The sequence below is a fragment of the Cryptomeria japonica genome, chromosome 8 (assembly GCF_030272615.1).
Source record: "Cryptomeria japonica chromosome 8, Sugi_1.0, whole genome shotgun sequence".
Lineage (NCBI taxonomy): Eukaryota > Viridiplantae > Streptophyta > Pinopsida > Cupressales > Cupressaceae > Cryptomeria > Cryptomeria japonica.
In genome coordinates, this window is record NC_081412.1 from 363,978,471 (window position 1) to 364,002,018 (window position 23,548).

Below are 23,548 nucleotides of genomic sequence, written 5' to 3' on the forward strand. Positions count from 1 at the left end.
CTTGAGTTTATCCACCATTTCAGTTGAAACTATATTCTCAGTTAACCCTGAGTCTACAATCACTTTGAAAATCTTGCCTTGAGACTTAAAAGTTGTTCTAAACAAGCTCTTCCTTTGTGGTGGCTCTTGAGCTTGAGGAATCTTCAACAAAGACCTTCTTAGCATTAGACTTTCACCATCTGTCACTGGGCTTGCTTTGCTGAGAGGGGAAGACACACTTTGATTATCTTCTTCCTGCACTAATTGTGTTCTTATCTCACTCAATAATGAGTGTGAAGAGCTAGTTGCTTTCTCCAGACACCTTCCCATTGTGTGGCCAAATTGATTACAATTGTAACATCTACCAGTGAAAATTGAATTTCCTCTTCTTGAGCTTCCAAATCTACCCCTAGAATTGTTTCTTCCTCTAAAGGATCTTCTAAATGTCCCCCTTGAAGAGTCTCCACCACCTTCTTGCCTTGATTTTTCTTCATTCCTTGATGTTTGTTGTCCTCTACTAAAAGTTCCCCTTCCTCTAAAGGATCTGCCACCTCTAAACATTTGATTTTGTTCTCTCCCCCTGTTGATTTTGTCTTCTACCCTTAATGCTAACTGAAAACACTTATAAACAATATCAGGAGTAAGGATACTGATTTCATCTTGTATATTTTGTCTCAATCCATTCATGTATCTAGCCAATTTCTCCACCTCATTCTCATGCTTCTTAGCTCTGAGGCTTAGTTTATGGAATTCCTCCGTGTAAGCATTGATATCTAGCTCTCTTTGTTTCAGATTTTGTAGTCTCTTATGAATTTGAACTTCGTAATCTCCTGGAAGGAATTGTGCCTTAAGTCTAATATTCATATGCTCCCATGAAGTTATCTTCTTTTTTCCTTCTTGTATCCTTTATTCTTGCATCATATTTCACCAAACCAATGTTGATCCTCTCATTCTTGATTTGGCCACATTAACTCTTATCTCTTCTACTACCTCTTTTTAATCAAAATGATTATTGAGAGCTTCTATCCAATCTAGAAACTCTTCTCCATTGAGGTTTCCTCCATATGTGGGTATTCCATCCAGATTGTCCTTAGAAATGGATTTGACTACATCTAGGAATAACTTTTGGTCTTGAGGCATAGCTACTGCTACTGGTTCCTCTCCATCTTCCACTTCTTCATCAGTCTCATCACCCCATTCTGTCTTAACCCTTCCCTTCTCCTTCTTTGCCTCTCTGGTTCTGCTGCTTCCTTCTATATCCTTCAATCCTTTTATCATCTCTGCCACCATCTATCAGATGCCTTCTGGAGTCATTGCCTTTGGAGGCATTGAACTTGCTTCTGATTCTTCACAATCTGACATACACCAAATCTTTCAAAGAATGGCTCTGATACCACTCTGATACCTCTAATGTAGAGTTCTTGTTCCTAGCTCTCCAATTCACCCTTACTCACCCCAACTCCTTAGCTCACCCTTCTACTCAAGATCCTCCAAGGTAACTTGTTACGGTACACTCATTAGACCTCTAAGGCCTAAAATCTATTGGCTTTCCTCCTAGGTATAGCCTCTTGAGGTTTCTTGTTGGTTCTGACCCAAATCTCTGATTTTGAGATGGTCTCCTACTAGGTTCCCAAAGCTCCAACTAGGCTCCAAAGACCTCCACCAAGGATCTTCACTCTAACAACATGTTTAAAGGTTGTCGTTATATTGTGCAGGTATGTTAAAGGTCATTTTATGCATTGACAAGGTCTGCACCTTCCTCCCAAGCCCTAGGCTTTCAACTTGCTTCTACCGGCTGCTATTAGGCCTAATTGACTAGCCCTTCTTGGACTATTTTTTGGTATTTTTCCCAAAAATTTCCTAACAACCCAAAGATATTTTTACATATTAAGATACCCATTTGGAATTCAAACAAGATCACAATGTTTCCCATCTGGGTTTGTCGTACAACTAGGGTAACTAAAAAAGAGCTATTTTTAAGGGGTTTAGGGCTTCCAGGCAGTTTTGGAAGATGTGCTCCAAACTCTTCACCAGTCAAAATAACCAACCCAAAAAATATTGGATTATTTTATTACACCCATATACCTTTCCAAAAAACTATGGGTTGCTAGAGTATCACTTCTCCATGGCTCTGAAAATGAGAAATCTCTACTGCCCTCACACACTAGCTACAAGCTTGTGTGTTATTCATCTCACCCATTCTCCTCCTTGTGGCCTGAAAAAACACAAAATGCCTACTCTAAAACTAATTAAAGATCCTACCCAAGCCATCCACTGGATTGCAACTTGTTCCATTCATGGATGCTTAGGTAAAATGCATTTTTACAACCAAAACCCCAAGTTTCAAGGGTTTGTGAGCAACTTGTACAAAAATAGTGATAACTTTTGATCCAAAGCACTTCAAACCTTCATATTATACTTGTTGGAAAGATAAAAAAAAATTCCTAAATTCCTTTGATATTATGAGCACCATACCAGATCGTACAGGTTGTACAAAAAAAAAAATTCAAACCAAAAACAGTCCAAAATGTGAGGAAAAGCATAGGAAATCCTTGGCAAATGAATTGAATGAAAACCAAAAGTTGATTAACCTATTATTGTAGATCCTTATAAGGTTTTATACATAGTTTTAACTTGGTTCCAACCAACTTCCAACACCATTTCCTTCATGGACAACTTTTTCCTAAAAATGCAAAAGTTGTCATGACCAATTTTTGACAACTTTTACCTATAAGTGCAAAAAAACACTCCAAGGATCTCAAGACCTGAAACATCACTCAAATGGCATCCCAAAATGGATTTAAACCATTTCCAAACATTCTGGAAAGTTTCCAGGCATCCACCTGGTACAAACAAAAAATTAACATTTTGACAACTTTTCAAGATGATGACAATTTTGGATCCTGAGCACAACAAAAGTGTGGACAACCAAACTATGGCTTAAAAAAGAATCATAGGATTTCTTCCACCTTATTACAACATAAAATAACTTGAAATCACACAAAAACTCTAAAATGCAAGAAAAGACAACTTTGAGCTAGGTGCTCTGCACCATTACCCTTGAGTAATTTGCTCCCAATTTATAAATTTGTTATAGAAGAGTTTTCAGAAGAAGTGAACTTTATGGGGGACAGATTAATGGCATTGGCTGAGTTGGATGGATGTAGAAAAGAGGCTCGAGAAAGAAACATTTAGAGGCAACAGATGGTTAAGGCTTTACATGATAAAAGGGCTTGTGACAAAACTTTTGAGGAGGGAGAATGGGTACTCAAATGGAATGCCAAAGACCAAGAAAAAGGAAAACATGGAAAATTTGATGCACTCTGGTTAGGACCTTATATCATCTTTGAAAAGGGTGCAGAAAACTCATATTACTTACAAGTTACTGATAGTGAATTTCTGGAATTTCCAGTCCATGCTCAATACCTCAATCATTTCTTCTCTTGATGATCAGGGAGTATTTCTTGTATTATAGTAATATAGTTTTTCTCTTGTTTTCTGTTATATGTTTTCAATTTTCATTTTGGTCTTCTTATCCAGAGATAGCTAAGATCTCGCTATGCTCACATGAAGCATACATCCCCAAAAAGAGCCACTGTTGGAACCCTAAAATTTTCAAATTTTAGAGTTCTAGATTCATGCCAAAAAGTGGATTTCTATGTTCAATCATGTGTAATATCTATAATCAAGTAGGTTTGTTTAATTCTAACTTTTAGAGACTAGGTTTGATGCATCCATCAAGAGGTTAGCTCGAGGTATGTATATGTTTCACAAATTCCAAAATCAATCCAGGTATACCTTTTCGAATCATAATTCTTTTTCATCTCAACGCTATTAGATCAAATTAATTATTCCTTTGTATTTCATGTATATCTGAGGACCTACATTTCCAATTTTGAATTCATATGAGGTTGTTTGATATATTTTCTAAAGGCAAATCTTATCTGAAATTATAATATGCAATTCTAAATTCAGATCTTTCCAGTCAGATATTAGTAAAATGTTTTGTAGGAGCATTACTGAAGAAAATGGAGCTGTCCAAAAGAGGGAAATCCTTTATCCCACATTGTTTGTGGGATAGGCTCTTTTAACATTTAAGTCCAAAGCGACTCACATGATAACTATTGAAAGAAAAATGGCTTTTGGTGTGAAGATGATTGAACCTAGTGGACCCTAGGCATACAGACATGCATCTCGAGGCATACAAAGTTTTACAACAAACTGGCAAGGATGGAGGCTAAAGATTGAGCAAGTCAAGCAAATCTAACAGTTGGGTGGATGATCCAATGGTGGTCGCTATACTGCAATGGGAAAGTGCATGACAGATACCTATCATGGATTAGCAACAAAGCACATGCAGAAAAGGCAAGTTAACGATCAAGCAGGTTGAAGGTGGATCAATGACCGTCGCTATACCGCAATGGGAAAATGCTTGTCTATTACCCATCACAACTTAGCGACAAGGCGGGCCCAGGTCAAATGGCAGGTCTAGATGGCAGGTCTAGGTGGCGAATAGGTGGATCTATGAGCAAACTGAAGGCTGACACATGGTACGGATGGATGAAGAGATAGAGAGTGAGCAAGTTGAAAGAGACCCAATGACTATTGATATTCCACAATGGGAAAGTGCATGATAGATACCTATTACGGATCAGCGACAAAGAAGAGCCAAGATCAGTGGTGGGTCCAGCGATGCTGAAGTGGCAGATGAAGTGGTGCCCAAATGGACTCACAAATAAATTCAAAAGTAACATGTGGTAGGGAACAGAAACAAAAAGCAGAGATAAAGAGTTGGCAGGTCTGAGGGATATCAACGGTTGTCACTATACTGTGATAGGAAAGTGCATGATGATTATTCATCACGGATCAGTCATAAAGCACATGCACTAAAGAGTGTGGTAAAGAGTGAGAAGGATCATGGAAGATCCAATAGATATTGCTATTCCGCGATTGAAAGTTGCACGATCAATATCTATTGCGGATCAACAACAAAGAGGAAACAAAGTGAAATGGTGGGTCCAGCGGTCCTGAGGTGGTAGGCCGGCAGTGACGAGCTGGTAGTCAGGTGGCATGTCATCAAATTCATAAAGTGACTTATCGAACAAACCTTGGCCATGTTAGATCTCTAAAAGGATTCCCTGAAAGCATCAGTTTAATTGACATAAAGTACATCAAATAAATCAGAATCGATGAAACTACAGAATCGATAAGACCCGTGAACAACTTGCCGAGGGAGGAAGTTTGGCCAAAAGAATAATATTGATTCATGGATATCATTATAAAGGGAAGTATTTTCTTTTATTTTATTTGATATGACAATCTTTTTAGGGTAAATTATTATCTTATGTCAATGAATGTTATATTTGGACATTATTTTCTTGAAAAAAAGAAAATACTTTGGTTTTATTGAATTATTTTAAACAAGTAATTATATAAAGATTATTGACTTCCAAACTAAAAGATAAGGTGGAATATGTTTAATTTTCAAATCGAGGAATTTGATTGGCTTATCTTGTGTGCAGGAGATAATGAGAAGATGATGGATATTTGTTGAGGAATTTTATCAAGGCAGAGAATAAAAGACACATGATTTAAGTATCATTTACTATTTTTAAGGATTCTCATTTGTAATTAATTATTAAACCAAAGGGTGTGTCCTTTGGAATGTAACTGTCTGTAGGTTTCTCTTCTGTGAATGAAAGGGTGTGTCCTTTCATATATGTCTTTTGATTGACATACTTATAGGGAGTCATTCTTATATGTAAAATGGGGGAGAGTCATAAGAACATGAGATTGTTGTAAGGACTGAATGCCATTTTGTATTAGGGAAGTCTATAGGAAGAAGAAGTATCATTTTGTGCAAGCAATCTATAATGGAGTATCTGCAAGTGTAGCTTATGTATGCAATTATTTCCTAAAGATTAATATACAAGGTTTGCTATTTCTTTTTCCAAATATTGTTTACACTTTTGTGCTGATGATTATCTTTGTCCTCTTGATAAATCTGTTTATAGATTTTCTATGATGTGAATCACATGTTGTTGCATTAAGTGAAAGATTGAGTTCTTATTGTTTGTGTAACGCATACTGAACCTTCATAGTTGATGAGAAATTGTCTCTTGAGTTGATAAGATATTTTGTCCACAAAGTGTCATATATATCCCTGGATAGAGGCACTGGTCTGTTATTGATCTTTTAAGGTTTTGATCTGCATGCATTCAAGGTCCTTGATAGAGAAATGTTCTTCCTAAATCCTATATGAACTGATCTATGTAGATTTCATTTAAGTCCTGAAAGCAATCTCATTTTCAATATACATTCACAATCATTTCTTTTCAAAGCATTCAGTTAAAGCACATAATAAAGCATAGTTGCAAAACAATAATTTGCCAGTTGTGTAAACTTTCTAAAAGGTTTAAATTCACTATACATAACCTCTTTTGTGCTTGAGAGGAAGAGGCACACCCACCTAGGTTCATTGGAGCCTTAAGTGCAGAGGGATTTGGTCTTTGACCATCCCTGTTCGTTGGCCAAGGCTGATTGGACTACTTGAGGATTTGACAAGTCTTTTGGTTTTCCAATCTATGGTTTTGAGAACCAACAACTTGGATCTCAATTTAGATCACTTGCAATAATTGTTGAAGTCTCTTATATCTCATTTTGAGAAGTTGTAAAGTTGAAATCAAAAGTCCACTTTGCCTTGTTTTGCAAGTGGCCCATTGTATACACACTAAGTATAAAGTGCCAAATCATCATTTTCGGGGGGGTTTCTTGATTGAGTAATTTGGGGGGGTGCCTTGTGTGATTGTGCCTCTCTCTATCTTGTGTTTTTTCATTTTGGTGCTATGGTTTCTCCTAAATTTCCACTTTTAACTCCTCACAATTATGGATCATGGAAGATTAAGGCATGGAGTAAACTAATGGAAAATGGACTCATTCATTATGTAAATGGAACTATAACAACACCACCTAATCCTACGACTGATCCTAATGCTCAAATTGAATGGCTCACTAAGAATGCTATGGCACTTGGAACTTTGAGAAAATATGTATCAGATGACCTCATTTTTCACATTGATAAGTGTACTACAATCCAAGAGGCTTGGGATATTTATGAGAAATTGTATGGTCAGGTTGATGAGATTAAGGGCTACAAGCTTGATAGTGAGCTCACAACATTGGATCCCAAGGATTTTGATACAATCCAAGATTATGTCACAAAAGAAATTGAGCTAAGAGCAAAGCTAAAGGATTGTAGCATTGACAAAAAGGATGCTCAATTTGTTTATAACTTGTTGGACAAGATTTCTTCAGAGTATGCAACCTTTGTATATAGCTTTCACACCCATAGGTTAGCTCAAGGTTCCTCTTACACTTCTCCCTCATTTGATTCATTCACAGAGATGTTGATACTTGAGAAATCTAAGTTTACGAAGATGGGGATTCTCAAATCTTCAAAGTCACAAGCTTTGGTGGCTAATAAGGGGAATCAAGGCAATCAAGGAAAAGGCAAGAATCAGAAGCAACCTAAGTCAAAACCACAACAAGATGGAGCACAATCATCCTCTCCACAACAAGGTGATTCTAAATCCTCACCTAAGATGAAATCTTATAAAGACAATCTTTTTTTGTGTATATTGCAAGAAGTCAGGACATGATGAACATCATTGTTACAAGAAGGATATTGATGAGTTGAAGAATATTCTTGAGAAGAACAAAATCAACCTACCTTCTAGAATGTCTACTTTGGCTTCCAAAGAAAAGGATAAAGGAAAGGATCACTCTTTTGGGATAGATAAAGGAAAGGGACAAGCTTTTTGTGATACTACAAGTCATGATTCAAGGAGATGGCTTCTAGATTCAAGGGCTTCTCATCATATGACATCTTCACAGTTTATGTTCTCTTCATTTGAGCCTTGCTACATGCTGCAGATTTTGATGGGCAATCATACATACATGAATGTGATTGGGAAAGGATCTATTACCATTGGGGATAACTCCTTGAATGATGTGTTGTGTGTACCCCACTTGACAAACAATCTTCTTTCCATTTATCAAATCACACATGGGGCAACAAGAAAAACTGTGAAGTTCACACTTGATTCAGTTATCATTAGAGACTTGGAGACTAGAGCTATCATTGCGACAAGGATGGTTGATCATGCATCTCCATTGTACTCCTTTTCACATTTTGGTCCTATTGATGAGGTTGATTCTACCTATGTTGATGATTCAGATTTTGAGAACTTTGGGTACTTGAACTTGGGGATTCTCACATGTAAACCCATTCTTGAGCCTTGCATTTCATCTCCTCCTATTGATATCACATCACCTATTACACCTGATGATGCAGCTAGTGAGACATTTTTTCCTTCTTGTGATTCAGTGCAGAATGATATTCCTTGTCTTCCAGCTTCAGTTCATTGGGATGACTTCTTGACAAATATTGCAGGTTTGTTTGTGGAGTCCTACATTGCAGATTTTGGAGACATCATTGATGAAATTCATCTTCTCTTTGATGAAGATGATCCTTATTCGATTGTTGCAAGGGAGCACTTTGAACCTCTTGTGCATTCTCTACATGATAATTCTTTAGAGGTTGACATGATTGTGGATACTTTTGTACTGTACCAAAATTTTGTACAAGCCAAATTTGGTGCCCTAATGAAGCCTTACATTTGTTCATTCTGAAAAGATCAAATCATGAACCAGGGAGAAATGCTCTATTTTTTCTAACTTCTTTGTTTCATATGTAGATATAGGAAAGTAAGACAAAATGTGGGTTAAAATATGGCTCCCACAAGGGTTGAGCTCAACATGTTGTGAATCACAAAGATATCATGCTGCATTGCAGATGAAGTGGCGTAGCTATTAAAACCTCAAGGCCAAAAGAAACTCATGAAAATGCAATCGGCCTGTGTAAAGCTTTTACTTGGGCGCCAAAGAGGGTTTTAAAAGGCCTTAGAGTTTCAAAGTAGTTTCAGTCGCCAGGAAGGAAGACCTTTTATCCTGCATTGGCCACACGGAGGGAGTTTATGACACTTAAATATAAGGCCACTTATAACTATAGTGTCAAAGCTTATGAGCTTTTGGCAAGAAGAGGCAGCTCGTGGCCTAGTGGACCCCTTGCATGCACATCTCAAGGCATCCTAATTTTGTGACCAGCTGGCGGGAAGAGACTAAAGAGTGAGAAAGTTGAAGAAAGATCAATGGTGATCGTAGAGATCTAACGATTGTCGCTATGTCACAATGAAAAGATGCACACCAGATTATCGTCGTGACTTGGCGACTGATGACATGGTAGAACAGAGAGTGTAAGACCAAGGGCTGGTGGCAAATAGGTGGTAGTCCAATGGATGGTGACATGGCATGGATGGATGACATCGAGCAGATCTTGGCCATGATGAGTCTCGAAAGAGTTTCACGAAAGGCTCAATTTCATCGACATAATAATATCGATGAAACCTTAGGTTCAATGAGACTGGTAAACGGTTTGCTGAGTGAGTAGTTTGGCCGAAAGAAGAGATTTGATAGAGAAAAATGTGTGGCGACTAATGACATGGTAGACAGGTGGTGCCCAGGTGGATCTCTAGAGCCAATCAGGCGGTGACACATGTGTATGTGTGACACAAGAGAGAAGATCAGCCAGTGCCAAAGATCAAGCAAGTTCAGGAAAGATCAACGGTAGTCCGAAGGATCTAAGGGCTATTGCTATACTACTATAGAAAGAAGCTCACTGGTTATCATAGCGACTTGGCGACAAAGCATGTGCGGAAAAGGAAAAGGGGAGGTGAGCGGCTAAGAGGTTAAAGATCGAGCAGTTTGAGGGTAGATCAATGGTCCTCTCTATACCACAAGATAAAAATGCTCACTGCTTATCTCATGCGACTTGGTGACTGATGATGTGGCCATCCAAGTGGACTTAGAATGAATAAGGATGCGCCACATGGTAGAGAGAAGACGAAGAACCATGGGTAGACCAAGAGTAAAGATTGAGCAGATTGATCACATCCAACAGTCGGGTGGATGGATCCGACAATGGTCACCATACCGCAAGGAAAAGTTGCTTGCCCAGTTATCGATGCGACTTGGTGACAAGGTGGGTCCAGGTCCAGATGGAAGACAAAGTGGACCCGTAAGAAAATCAGAGGCTGACACATGGCAAAAGTTTACAGATGAGTGGATGTCTAAGTCAACCTTGAGCTTTAAGTAGCTCATATTGGTTCAATGCTTCAAAATGGTTCAATGGTTCAAAGTTTAGTGGTTCAATGGTTCAAAATGGTTCAATGGTTCAATGGTTCAAAGTTTAGTGGTTCAATGATTCTAAATGGTTCAATAGTTCAAAGTTCATTAGCATCGCTTGTTCCCATGGGCCCAGGAAGATAAAAGTAAACAAGCAAACTAAAAGGTAGGCAGGTTCCTGACAGATCAACGACCATTGCTATACAGCAAGATAAAAATGCTTGATGGATAATCATAGCGACTTGGTGACAAACAGTGGGGCATGTTAAGAAGTAAACAAAAAAGTTAAATACAAGCGGCCATGGTTCATGCAGATGATCCAATGGCTGGCAAACAAAATTGCACGGTGGATTAAGAACTAGTTGTTTGAACGGTGAAAAGCCTGCCAAGCAAGGAGATGATTTCTACATGAAAGATGAATGCAATTGATTATCTAAATATGCAAGTGTTACATACCGTTGGAAAGCTCATGAAACAAGGAGATCATTTCCACAACCATTTTTAACAAAAGTTTTCAACATGGAGAGCAGTTGCCAAGGGATGCATAAGATTTTCTCAGTGAGATTTCTTTTAAATATAGTCACAATTTAGTTCATCATGAAACTTTCACATGGGGATAGCTATTTAGATATGCATATTTTTAAATAGGAGGATCAGTCGTAGTCTTTTTGAGAAGAAAAGATTATTATTTTACAGATTATGCATGAGTTTTTATGCCATTTTTGGGGCAGATCCGCCCAAGGCTTTTCTCATGCAGTGTTTTTAGGAATTTTTTGATGGGGATTCATCATGATTTCTATATATTCCTTCTCTCCTTTTTTCCCTCTAGTTCTTTCTTTTTGCTTACACATACAACAAAAAGCATTGTATCTCAACACTTTTTTTCAGTGTCCAGTATTGTAATAGAGATTATTTTCAATTTCCAATAGAGAGTTTCAATTTCCTTGTCAATTATTTCTTATTTTTCCTTTGTTAGATGAATGATTTGACAAAGTTATTGTGATTTAATTCTGAATCCTTTTCTTTGTCTCATTTATGCTTTGCAGAATTAGGAAGATTTTATAGTAAGTTCAGGTTGTGGGTTGTGCTCATTTGGTTTCTAGTTCTTTGCATGTTTGTGAAAAATCACTTTTCCTACATGCAGAGGTTAGATAACTTCGAGCCTTCACATGAAATGTTTATGAATTTCATGATCTTATTTGATTCGTGAGATAATTTTTGGGTCTTGTTGCAGCTGGTTATAGTTTTAGGACAATAAGTAGAACTGCATCATTTTGGTGTATCACCTCTATTAGGATAGGATTTTTTTTTTATGCAAGACTTTTTAGCCTTTTCCCACAAGAAGTTAGTGTAGGAGATCCATCAAAACAGGAAGTCAACCTGATCTCTGGAGATTCACCTTCACTTTGAGCAACACACATGCTCAAAGGTTTTTCCATGTTTCACAGGATTGCTTGTTTTCTAACTTAGCATCACAGGTGCAATCCTTAGTGACAACAATTTTTGGCATGCCCGGTGGGACACATTTGAGCTATCATAGCTCAAAGAAAATCCATTTTTGTTGTTGTTTTGATATTGACAGTAGTATTTCAACCTATTGAGGTTATTTTTCCTAAGTATGTGGCGACTCTATTTTCTTGTTTTATGTGCAGAACAGGTCTTAACAACATATGAAAAAGTATCAAACCAAACAGAGTGATGATCCGGTTAAATATATTGAGATACCACCATCGCAAAGAAGGTCAAGGACAATGAAAAAGATAGAAAAAACAACAAATTCAACAGTTGAGTTTCCAGAAAGTTTGTCAGTCGAAGTTTTTCTTGAAACTTCAGATCTTAATCTTCTGTCTAATTCCTCTCCTCTACCTAATAATTCTCAGCCCAATTTTGCTACCCACATAAATCCCCTTTTATAACTACTCCAATTCAGCCATCTATTACCCAAAATCCACCAGTTAATCGTCCAGTATTTACAATGATCGTACGAAGAGCACATACTTTTGTACCCTTCAATGGAGGCAACCCTTTGAATTTAACCCAACATGATCCTATACCAAGAGCGGCTCTAAAAAGTCTTCCTAGTTTCACTAGTGAAGACCACGTTACACCCATTGAGCACATAAGAGATATAGCAGCTCTATGTGCAGTTCACCATATAACCCAAGAGAATGTGGCACTCAGGCTACTGGCAGCATCATTCAAAGGCAAAGCACTACAATGGTTCAGGGGTTTGCAAATTAATTCAGTTATTGACTGGGATGATTTGGGTGATAAGCTAACAAAGCAATTTGCAGATAAATCTAATCACCTATCATTGGTTGAGCAGATGACCACTATCAAGAGGGCACCGTAAGAGCAGATGACTGATTTTAATTACCATTTTGAGCGAACCTAGAATAGAATTCCTACAATGGTAAAACCCTCTCCTGAACATGCATTTTTATATTATTTGAGAGCTTTAAATAGCAATATTGTTGTTATAATTCAATCTATGGGTGGGGTTACATTACCAGCAACTTATGATATATCTATTAGAGCAGAAAACAACCTTATACAAGCTGGTAAAATTTCCCCTAGGCCTCCTATACCTATTTTCCTGATATATAGCCAGTGATGCCTTTACAAGTAACCCCTATATTTGCAATACCTGTTGTTCCAACACTAGGTTTTCAAAATTATGTTCAAAATAGTGTTGTAGTAGACTCGTCAAAGCAACTACAGATGTTACAAGAGATGTTTATAAAAAATGTTGAAGCAACTCAACTAATCTAGTAGACTATGCAAAATTTTGGTAATGAATTGGTGAACATCAAGAAAAACCAGAACCAAAATCAAAGGTATCAAGCCCCATATCAAGCTCCTTATCAACCCAATAGTCCTAACTACCAAGTTGATGCCCATAATCAAAGGAGGAACTACAACAATAGGCAAAACCAACAATATAATCAGAATACTACTAGAAATTCTACAGAAATTGTTCCTACTCATAATAATATGGCACAAGAGTGGTGTTTTCCTTGCCAACAACCCCATAATCAAGCATCATGCCAAAATGCAATGAATGCTCAATCAAAAGCTTTGATGGTTCAAAATAACATGTCTTATCAAGATGTAGGTATAAATGAGGAACCAGACGGTTCTGAGGTGGCTATGATGAATTGGCAAGGTGAGGAATTTTGTGGAGTTAATCATCCGCAAGCACAAAATAGACCATTTTCATCTGTTGTAGAAAATACAAGGTCAAAGAAACATGCTATTGACATTGGATAGCAAGCTGCAAATAATCAACAACAAGCTGTAAATAATGGATAGTAACAAAATAAATCTTGACAACAACTAGATAAAGGAAAACAACAAGCTTCTACAAGTCATCAAGCTGTTAGTACACCTCCACCTATCCAGAATGTGCAAATTTTACCAAGAGGACAACCTGCAACACCTAAAGAACAACAAAAAATTCAATCTCAGTTAAAACCAGCTCATCAAGAGCTTGCTGTCCCAAAAGTATAACATAAGGTTAGTGGTGTTCCATTTAATATTGTTGAATCTATGGCAAAAACCAATGTTTCCATGACAATGATAGATGCATTGCAAATTCCTAGACAAAAGGAATTGCTGAGAGACAAATTGGATAATCTTTCCTTTACTAATGAGCCTAAGAAAGATCAACCCATAGTTGCATTAGATAATGATATCCCAATTAAGAATAATCAGCCAATCCAAACACTAAAGACCCCTCCTTTTTTTGTAACATTGATAATTGACAACCATCTAGTCTATAATTGCTTGATAGACTCAGTAGACAGTAGTTCAATTATGCCCAAACAGCTTGCAGATAAACTTGGTCTAATTTATGAGCTTGTTTCTAGAGGAGTTGTACAGTTAGATGAAGCAGCAGTTAAGTCAGTTAGATTGGTCAAAGATCTTGGTTTTACCTTGCATGCTTGTCCTAATTTTGTAATACCTTAGGACATGTACATAGATGACCTACCTCCACACTTTGCTATTTGCCTATCTAGAGATTTCACAACAAAATTAGGAGGATACCTTTCTGCTGATTGGTCACACTTGTTTTTTAGAACCTGATATGGTACTAAGGTTACCATTAAGTCAGAACCCCAAGACACTTGCCACTTAGAACCTTATACCTCAAGTCCTATAAATACAGATCTTGCCATCAGAGACCATCACTTGTTCAAGGTATACCTGATGTGAATTTGGATGAGTGGGAAGCCCAGAATACTACAGAAGATCCTTTCATCAGTATGGATGAAATAGGTCTTGGTGTTTATATGATTCATGAGGAGGATTATGTTATTCCTAAGCTTAAAAAAGAGGATATTCCACTTGACCAGTAGTCGGAACAACGAAGAAATCAGGTTTGGCAGCTCTATTTTGATGGTTTAATAGGTAAGAATGATTCTGGAGGTGGTGTTATGTTAGTTTCACCCGAAGGTATGAGATACTACACTGCTTTCAGATTTTGTTTTAGTTGTACAAACAATACAGCTGAGTATGAATCATTAGCACATGGCTTGGAATGGGCTAGGCAGAAAAAAGTTAAATGTTTACAAGTTTTTGGTGATAGTAAACTAGTTGTGAACCAAGTAAGGAAAATCCATGTCACCAAAAATGATGTTTTGAAGATGTACAAGCATAGAATTTGGGATTTAATTGAAGATTTTGATGCATTTAATCTGATGTCCATACCTAGAAATCAAAATAAAGAAGTGGATAGGCTTGCTGCTTTAGGAGCTCAATTCAATATTCCAATAGAACTCAAAAATATTGATAGACAATAGTATGTTAAAGTTGTAGTAAGGCCCTCAGTTCTAGATAACACTGTTAATTGGTAGGTTTTTGACTCAGATGAGTAGATTACTAATTTCCTAATTGAAGAAGCTGAGTTTTCTGCTGGAAATCAGCGTAAATTCAATGATCAATATGAAAATTAGTTTCTCCAATTGAAAACTAACAAGCTACCCAAGGGTCTAGTAACCCTTGAATCTATTTTTAATATAGATGATCAGGTCAGGAAGGATAAAGACAACATGTTTGTGAAGGAGGAATATTAAGAACCTGTTGAAATATTCAAGGACAAGCTACTGAAAATTGGCAAGGTATGTACCCCTGAAGAAAAACATGCTTTTGTAAAACTTTGTCAAGAATTCAATGACATATTTTCATGGAGGTATGAAGATTTGAAAGGATTTGATCCTCATTTAGCTTAGCATATCATAGAGCTGGTAGATAATGCAAAACCAGTAAGGCAGAAACAAAGGCCTCTTAATCCAAAATTAGAACATCTTATGAAGACTTAGTTAAATAAGCTGATTGAAGGAAACATCATATTTCCAATCAAACACACATCCTAGGTGTCCAATCTAGTTCCCGTTAGGAAAAAGAATGGTGAACTTAGACTATGTGTTGATTTTAGAGACCTAAATAGAGCATCCCTGAAAGACCATTACCCGCTGCCCTCAATGGAGCAAATTTTGCAGGTTGTATCGGGCTTAGAGAGATTCTCATTACTTGATGGTTATTCAGGATATAACCAAATTATGGTCAAAGAAGAAGATCAATACAAAACAAAATTTATCACCAAGTGGGGTACAATGGCTTATAATAAAATGTCATTTGGACTAACCAATGCAGGGGCAACATTTCAACGTGCAATGGATATGGCATTTCAAGGCCTGATTAACAAGGTTTTTTTGGTTTACCTAGATGATGTAACTATTTTTTCTAAAAAGGCTAATGCACATCTTGACCATCTCAGACAGGTATTTGAGAGATGTAGGGAATATGGAGTTTCATTAAATCCCAAGAAGAGTATATTTGTTGTTCATGAAGGCAAGTTACTGGGATATATTATTTCAAAGTATGGGATTTCAATAGATCCTGAGAGGATCACAACTATACTTGCATTGCCATTACCGGCACATAAGAAGAGACTCCAGAGTTTCATATTTAGGATTAACTTTATCAGAAGGTTTATTCCTAATATTGCAGCATTGATGCAGCCACTTACAACCATGCATAAGAAAAACATTCCTTTTCAATGGACTAAGGAAGGTAAGAACAGTTTTGAAGTAATTAAAGAAGCAATTGCAGCAGCCCCTACTCTCATTAATCTTGATTTTAAAAAATATTTTATTCTATATTCTTTTGGGAGTGAAGATACTCTTTTGCAATGTTGTGTTAGCAAAATGATGAATGCTTAGAACAACCAGTTGCTTTCTTTAGCCACATTTTGCATGATTATGAGACTAGATACTCATTTGTAGAAAATCATGTGTTAGCAGTAATAAGAAGCCTTAAGAAATTTAGGCACATGCTCTCTAAAAATAAGATTCAGCTTATGGTTTCTCATCACATAGTGAAAGAGTTTTTGCTCAGCAAATACATAAATGACAAAAGGGCAGGTTGGATTACTAAGGCAATGGAATATGACATCTCTATCAAGGTAACCAAGCTACTTAGAGGCAAGGATTTATGTGAACAACCTGGTGGAAGTATAGAAAATAGTAAAGAAGTGGAGTAACAAGTTGAAACAGTGCTTAATAATGAAGAACAACCTGCTGCCCTAGCTTTTCCAGTCACTTGGAATCAGCAGATTGCCCATTATTTACAAATTGGTGACTGCCCAGAAGGCTTAGATAGATCAAAACAAAGGTATTTCAGACTACAAGCTATTCCTTATGCTTTAATAGATGGTATTTTGTTCTAAAAATATTATAACGAAGTTCTATTAAGATGCATTGAGCCAGATCAGATAGAAAAGGTTCTAAAAGAATTTCATGAAGGACCTGCAGGAGGTCACTTTGCAACAAGAACAATAACCCTAAAAATTATGAGTGTTGGCATTTTGGTACTTAGTTGTCATTGATGTCAACCGGTGGAGATTGAACATGGTACATGGTTGCTTGGATAATAATGAAGAGGCAAAATGATAAGATGTACAACTGGTACAGGATGCTATACCGGTCAACAGGTGAAGAACACTCTACTGGAAAAGGGTTTTACCAGTATGTGTTTGTCAAACCAACTGAAAATTGGAAAGTCATGTCTTGATTAGTCTGAAGCTGAGATGGCAAGTAGGGTGTGGTTGGTGAAGCTTCATCCATAGGGTCAATGAAATAGATATTCGCCATTAATGAAGGAACCGCAAATCAAGGGATTGCATCAGACTAATTGCGGCTCGAGGAAGAAGGAATTATGGAGGAAGATCAGGGGAGTAGTTGGTACCTAGATCAAAGCAAGAAGATCAGATTGAAAGAATACCTCGAGAAGGAGACAACAGAGGCATTAATAGCAATTTGACAGATTTAAATCTATATAAAGGATCGTGTTTCCCTTGTCTATAAAACGTGTCCTAAAAGGCATGAAAATGATGGAGTTGAACCGATGGAATTCAAGGAGATCAGGTCTTGCAAGATCTGACTGGATTTGATTTGCCTCGATGTTGGTGAAGAAACCCTAACCACCTGGATTTTGAATTGTTTTGGCGGGAAATCATCTTGTAAGAAAATGGAGAAATGAATAGAAAAAGACGATGCTACAATAAAGAAAGTAGTGTGGAGAGGAGTTGGAAGAAGAAAACTTGAGAAGGGGTTTTGATCAAGTTACAGTATGAGTAAGTAGACAGATTGGTTAGAGGACTCTACCAGTAGTTTCATAGTCGAGCAGTTGAGCCTTATCGGTAAGGCATTGTTAGGATTCCCACAGATATTGAGAGGGGGGGTGAATCAGTATCTAACCAGTAATAAGATTTTCTTAACTTAAAACATGTAGAGCAAATTAGAACTGTGTACCAGTAAATAGAAAGTAATGCAATAAACAGAGATAAAAATAACCACATGAAAAACACACCATAACACAATATTGTAACGAGGAAACCCGATGTGGGAAAAACCTCGGTGGGATTTGTGACCCACAATATTCACTTACTGGCCAATAAGAGAATATTACTGTTACAAGAGGGGCCTGCACATGCAGGAAGGCCAAGTGCCTAGAGCTCACTACTCAATTACAAAATGGGAAGTCTCACTGACTTACAAAATGGATTATATAAATCCAATGTCTTGTACTGCTTCAAAATAGCATCTACTATGCCAGATTCAATACCAGTTTATAGCTCTGCTTCTTACATAAACCCTTAACCTATAATTTGCATAATAGGTCTGCCTTATTTTGCTTAATTATATTCCTCTATCCATTATATCTACTCTTACAATGTTCTACAATGAACTCCCTTATATAAGAGTCATTTTACAACTTGCCAAGTTGGCTTACAATAATTTTACAATAATAAACAAAATATATTAACAACAAAATTCTTGTTGGCTTCTGGGTCAGCATGCTTCCTTTCACTGCCGGTGCCGACAGTCTATGTGCCGGTGTAGAATCTAACTTTGTTGGTGTCGGTGGATTTCCTTACCGGTGTCATAGGATTGTAAGGTTGCCATCAATGACAAAAGCTTCAATCACCTACAATATCTCATTGGAGTGTGCATTTGCCAACAATATCCCCCTTTGGCATTGATGGAAACACTCATGAGAAAAATTTAGAAGTGTATCCAAAAATTGAAGTCCAAAAATTGATACCAAAAATGTGTGCTCCCCCTGAGCAGATGATCCCTAAGTTATTGGATTTTTCTCATACCACTACTCCCCCTTTGGCATCAATGACAAAGGTTGACAAAGTGTCAATAGAGTGTAGTTTCCTGTCTCAACCTTGTAACCGGTTGGTTACAATCTGAAAAAGCTCTCCCAAAACTAGATTAAAGTTCTCAATGAACTTTTTACTGTCTTTTATTGCGGCCTCTGTCCTTTGAACTATACCGGTGAGGTGTTGCATTTACTCTGTCGGTGTTTTTTGTCCTTGTACCAATGCATCAGATATTTCTTTCCTTAAGGATGCTAGGTAGTCCAGTTTTGGACTTAGTCTTAATTTCAGATCTTTAGCCTTACTTTTTATTCTCTCCTTTTCTCTTTTTAGCTTTAGTAATTCTTCCTCAAAACCTGTTATCTTTTGCTCAAAAACTGATAATGAATCAGATGAATTAATAAAATTGTCAGCTAGTTGATTTATTTCCTCCTATATCTTGCTGATCTTCTTGTTTATATCAACTGTCAGAAAGTTAGTCTTACAAGTATCTCTGTACAAAGTTTTGAATTCCTTCAATGTGCTACATAATTCCGGTAGAAGTGTGTCAAACTTCCTTGTACACTTCTTTATTTGTTCCTCAAAGAATTTATGTTTTTCCTTTTCTAACCTCTCTTTGAATGCGTCCTCCTTTATTTGTTCAACTGTCACTGTGTTGTCAGTAATATACTTAGACAAAGTGTCAAGTTAACTCAAAGAATCCTTATTATCTACATTACATTTTGGAGCTCTCATCTTTTAAATTGGAATTGTGTCATCTATAGCCTTATATGCTTGTGAACTACAATCTGTTATTTTCTTTATAGAGTCTAAAAGAACTTTAGTTACATTTGTTGTCTTGAATCCTACAGTTGAAGAGCCAACACTCTGAATTCCGCTTGTGGGAGCAATATATTTGCTTGCAGTGACCTTTGGTAGGTCAGTCTGTGTTTCCATTTCCTTAAGCAATGGTTTGTTTTGCTCAGCAGTTGCCGGTGGCACTAATTTTGTATTAACCTGTTCCTGTGCTAGAGCCTATTGCTCTTCTTGTTGCTCTATTTGTTATTTTGCCTGTTGTTCTGTGTTCCCATCTGTCGGTTTACCTTCTATGTTATCTGTTACCGGTGGCTCACAAGCCATATCTGTCTTACCGATTGTGTCCTTATCTACCACAATGTTGACCTTCTGAGTATCAACATCTACTATATATAATACCTCAGAATTAGGATTTGTATCCTCTTGTGATATATCCATATTCTCATCAGTCGGTTGATCTTGAGTTGTTGTTACTGGTGGAGTATCTTGAGATGGTGGGGGTAGATTATCTATTATTTTGATGCTTGGAGGTCCACCAACCTTTCCTTTTCCCTTATCCTTGTCTTTCTAATATACCTTGATTGGTTTGGGTTTTCTATATTCTTCCTATTTTGCCTTCTCAACAAGGAATATATCCCATGCGTTAGTAGTTTCCTCTACAACCTCATTTACTCTACCAACCATAAGTGCTACATGTCGGTGTGTAGTTGAGAATACTGTCTGGTTAGCCTCTGAGATCATATAATCTATCTCATTTGGTGAGTTAATAGGATAAACAACAAGTAGTTTCTCAATTTTTATTTTCTTGTCAAGCTCTATAATAGCTTGCCTTCTAGCTTCAAGTCTCTTAAATAGTTCTATCGGTACTTCCTCTACAATTTGCATCAAAAATTTCTTATAGATATCCAAGTGTAGAATTACACTGTTTTCAACTTTCTCCTTGTCATCAACTGATATTGTATCATATAGCTGGTTGATGTTCTTCAGCTATCCATCCTCTATTATTTGATCTAGTAGTTTGTCAATCGAAGCAATATTTTGTTGATTCCTTTTCTTTGGTGTTAACTTTTTCTTCTTTGAAGTTATCTTCTTAGCCGGGGGCCTTACTGCCTGTTGTTTTTGTCTGGTTCTTCTAAGCGAAGGTGTGGATACCGGTGAAGGTTCCCTTTTCCTTACAACTCTTTTAAATGCAGCTGGCATGGCACTTTCTAAAGAAGTTGCTACCGGTGAAAGGTAAGTTACTGGTTGTTGTGCTTGTAACTCATCTTCAGTGATACCGGTTTGTTTAAGTACATCTTCTTTGATAGTCTTAGCCTGCCTTGATCCTTTCCTCACTATTGCTTCTACTTTCTTCACTCTCTTCTTGGATTGAATTTTATTTTCAATGGTTTCAGCACTGCCAAATACCTCTTCCTTAGGTTCCTTGGGTGCTTCCAGAAGGGATTTTTCATATGTTTCAATGATGTGATCATTTGTCTCATAACCCATTTCAGTAACCCAAATTGTTCTTGGGATAACTGCCTCCATCCAGATCTCATCCTTCTTAATCACAAAACATATATCATCCTTATATCTATTTACAATTTCTTGTGATAGTGTGGCTCTAGCGTTCATTCTGGCCTTTAATGCTTGAAATTACTCATTAATATTCTTCTCTTTTTTTTCACCCACGTTGTTCAATAAGTCAGATAACTATTTGTCTACCGGTATGTCAAATCCAAGGTTCTTATTACCTATACCGGGCACCTGTTTAGTTATATGTAGCATTAAGCAAATAAGTAAGTTGCCAAATCTAAATGTCCCTTTCTTATCCTTCTTGATCTTTCCTAGATTGTCAATCAATTCATCCTTCAACCATTCACACACATCAATTTTCACATTATCCTTAATCATGTCATAGCATTCTTTATGCATAAGCTGGAAACTGAATTTAGTCTGTTTGCATGTGTTGTTTTGTAGCCTAGAATCATGCTAATGAATCTAACATTTATGTTAGTTACATCATTCACCCTTAAAGACCTTTTGTCAGATGTTGCACCTGTTAGGTTCATTACTAGGTCATTTGAGACCTTCTTTGTCTTGTCAGGTAACCCTGTTACAGCCTTTACTACCTCTTTAGTTATTTTGTGAATTGAATCCAGCCAGAAAAATTCACCATGAACCCTGCTCAACACTATCCTTATCACTTCCTTAGGAAATTTCAGAATGCAGAGAATTTATTTGAATCCTAGGGTTTCAATTATTTTGTGTTCAGGTTTCACATTACCAGAATCATCACTAATAACAGTCTTGTACATGTTCTTAATTTCTTTATCTCCTAATTCTTCTATATGGCAATGAATATACATCCTAGGGTCTTCTACAAAAACTACTCCTTTGGGGATTTGAGAAAATGCACAAATATTGTCATCCTTCTTTGCTATTTCAGGAACTAACTGAAAAACGGGCCTAGGCCATTTAATTACTTCCACTATAGTAGGGTTTTCTATGAATTTAGGTACAGAAGAGGATGCCTTGATTATAAATACCTTTTTCTGCCTATGGAAAGATTGATTGTTGAATTTCTTTGCTTCTTTGCTCGAAATGCCTTAGCTCTGGAAATTTCACGCTCTTTGAATGTTTGAATGCTCGGTGAAGTGGAATGGAGCCAAAAACACTGATTTATAATGTTAATTTTGCCAACTACCATATTTAACACTTGCCGGTTAAGTAATCACTTAACATATCTGCTGGTATAGAAGTAATTTCAACTTCTTACCATCAATCAAGGGAATAACAGCATATTTATCATTTGATTGCCAAACCCTCAAGGGAATTTTCTTTAATTAGATGAAGATTCTCCTGCCGATGGAGTGTTACTTCCTTCTGCCGGTGGAGTGTTTCTTTGTTCTACCGGTGGAGGAGTATTCCTATTAACATTTAGTTCTAATTTCTCGATCCATTCTTTTGAGAATTCTTGCTTTACTTCTTCAACCTTTTCTTTACCTTTCAAACTAGGACCTTTGTTGTTTACCGGTGAGGACTTGCTTCTACAAAATTTTGCAATATGTCCAATCTTGTTACAGGCATAACAAGTCACATTATTTTTCTGAATAGCTTTCCCATAACCTATGCCGGTTTGTGTTCTACATTGATTAGATAAATGTCCAAATCTTCCACAAATATAACATCTCACATTCATTCTGCAATTTTCAAAATTATGATCAACTTTGTTGCATTTTGAACATTGATCAGTGGGTGTATTGATATTTTGATAATTTCTAGATCTACATTTATTTTCTCTATGACCATACTTGTTACAGTTAAAGTATTTGCCATTAAATTTATAAGTATTAGGTTGTCTTACCAGTTTGCCATGATCCTGTGTGTTTGCAGTATCAGAGCTTTCACCAGTTTCAAAGCCAAGACCATTAGTGTCACCATTAGGTTTTTGATTCTTCAACAAGTCACCAAGTTCTACTGAGCTTTTCTTGAATTTTTCTTTATGTTGATTTGCGGCAGCCAATTCTCCTTCCAAGATACCCTTTTGTCTCATGAGTTCATTTGAGTTATTTTGTGCATGCATTAGATCTATCTTCAACATATCATTTTCATAACTAAGTCTTGTGTTTTCATTTGCAGCATCATTCAGTCTTCTAGTCAAGTCTTCTTCATTCTTCTTTCTATCTTCAATTTCTTTACAAAATCTCATAGTCATATCCTGCATCTCATTCTTTGTTGTCATGTTTTCTTTTTTCAGTTATTCATCAGATCACTAAGAGTTTCCTTTTCATCATTCTCATTTTGCATCTTTTCACAAAGTTCTCTTCTCTTGTTTCTTTAAATAGTAAGATTCTCTTGAAGTGCTTGAATGATATCCTGAGC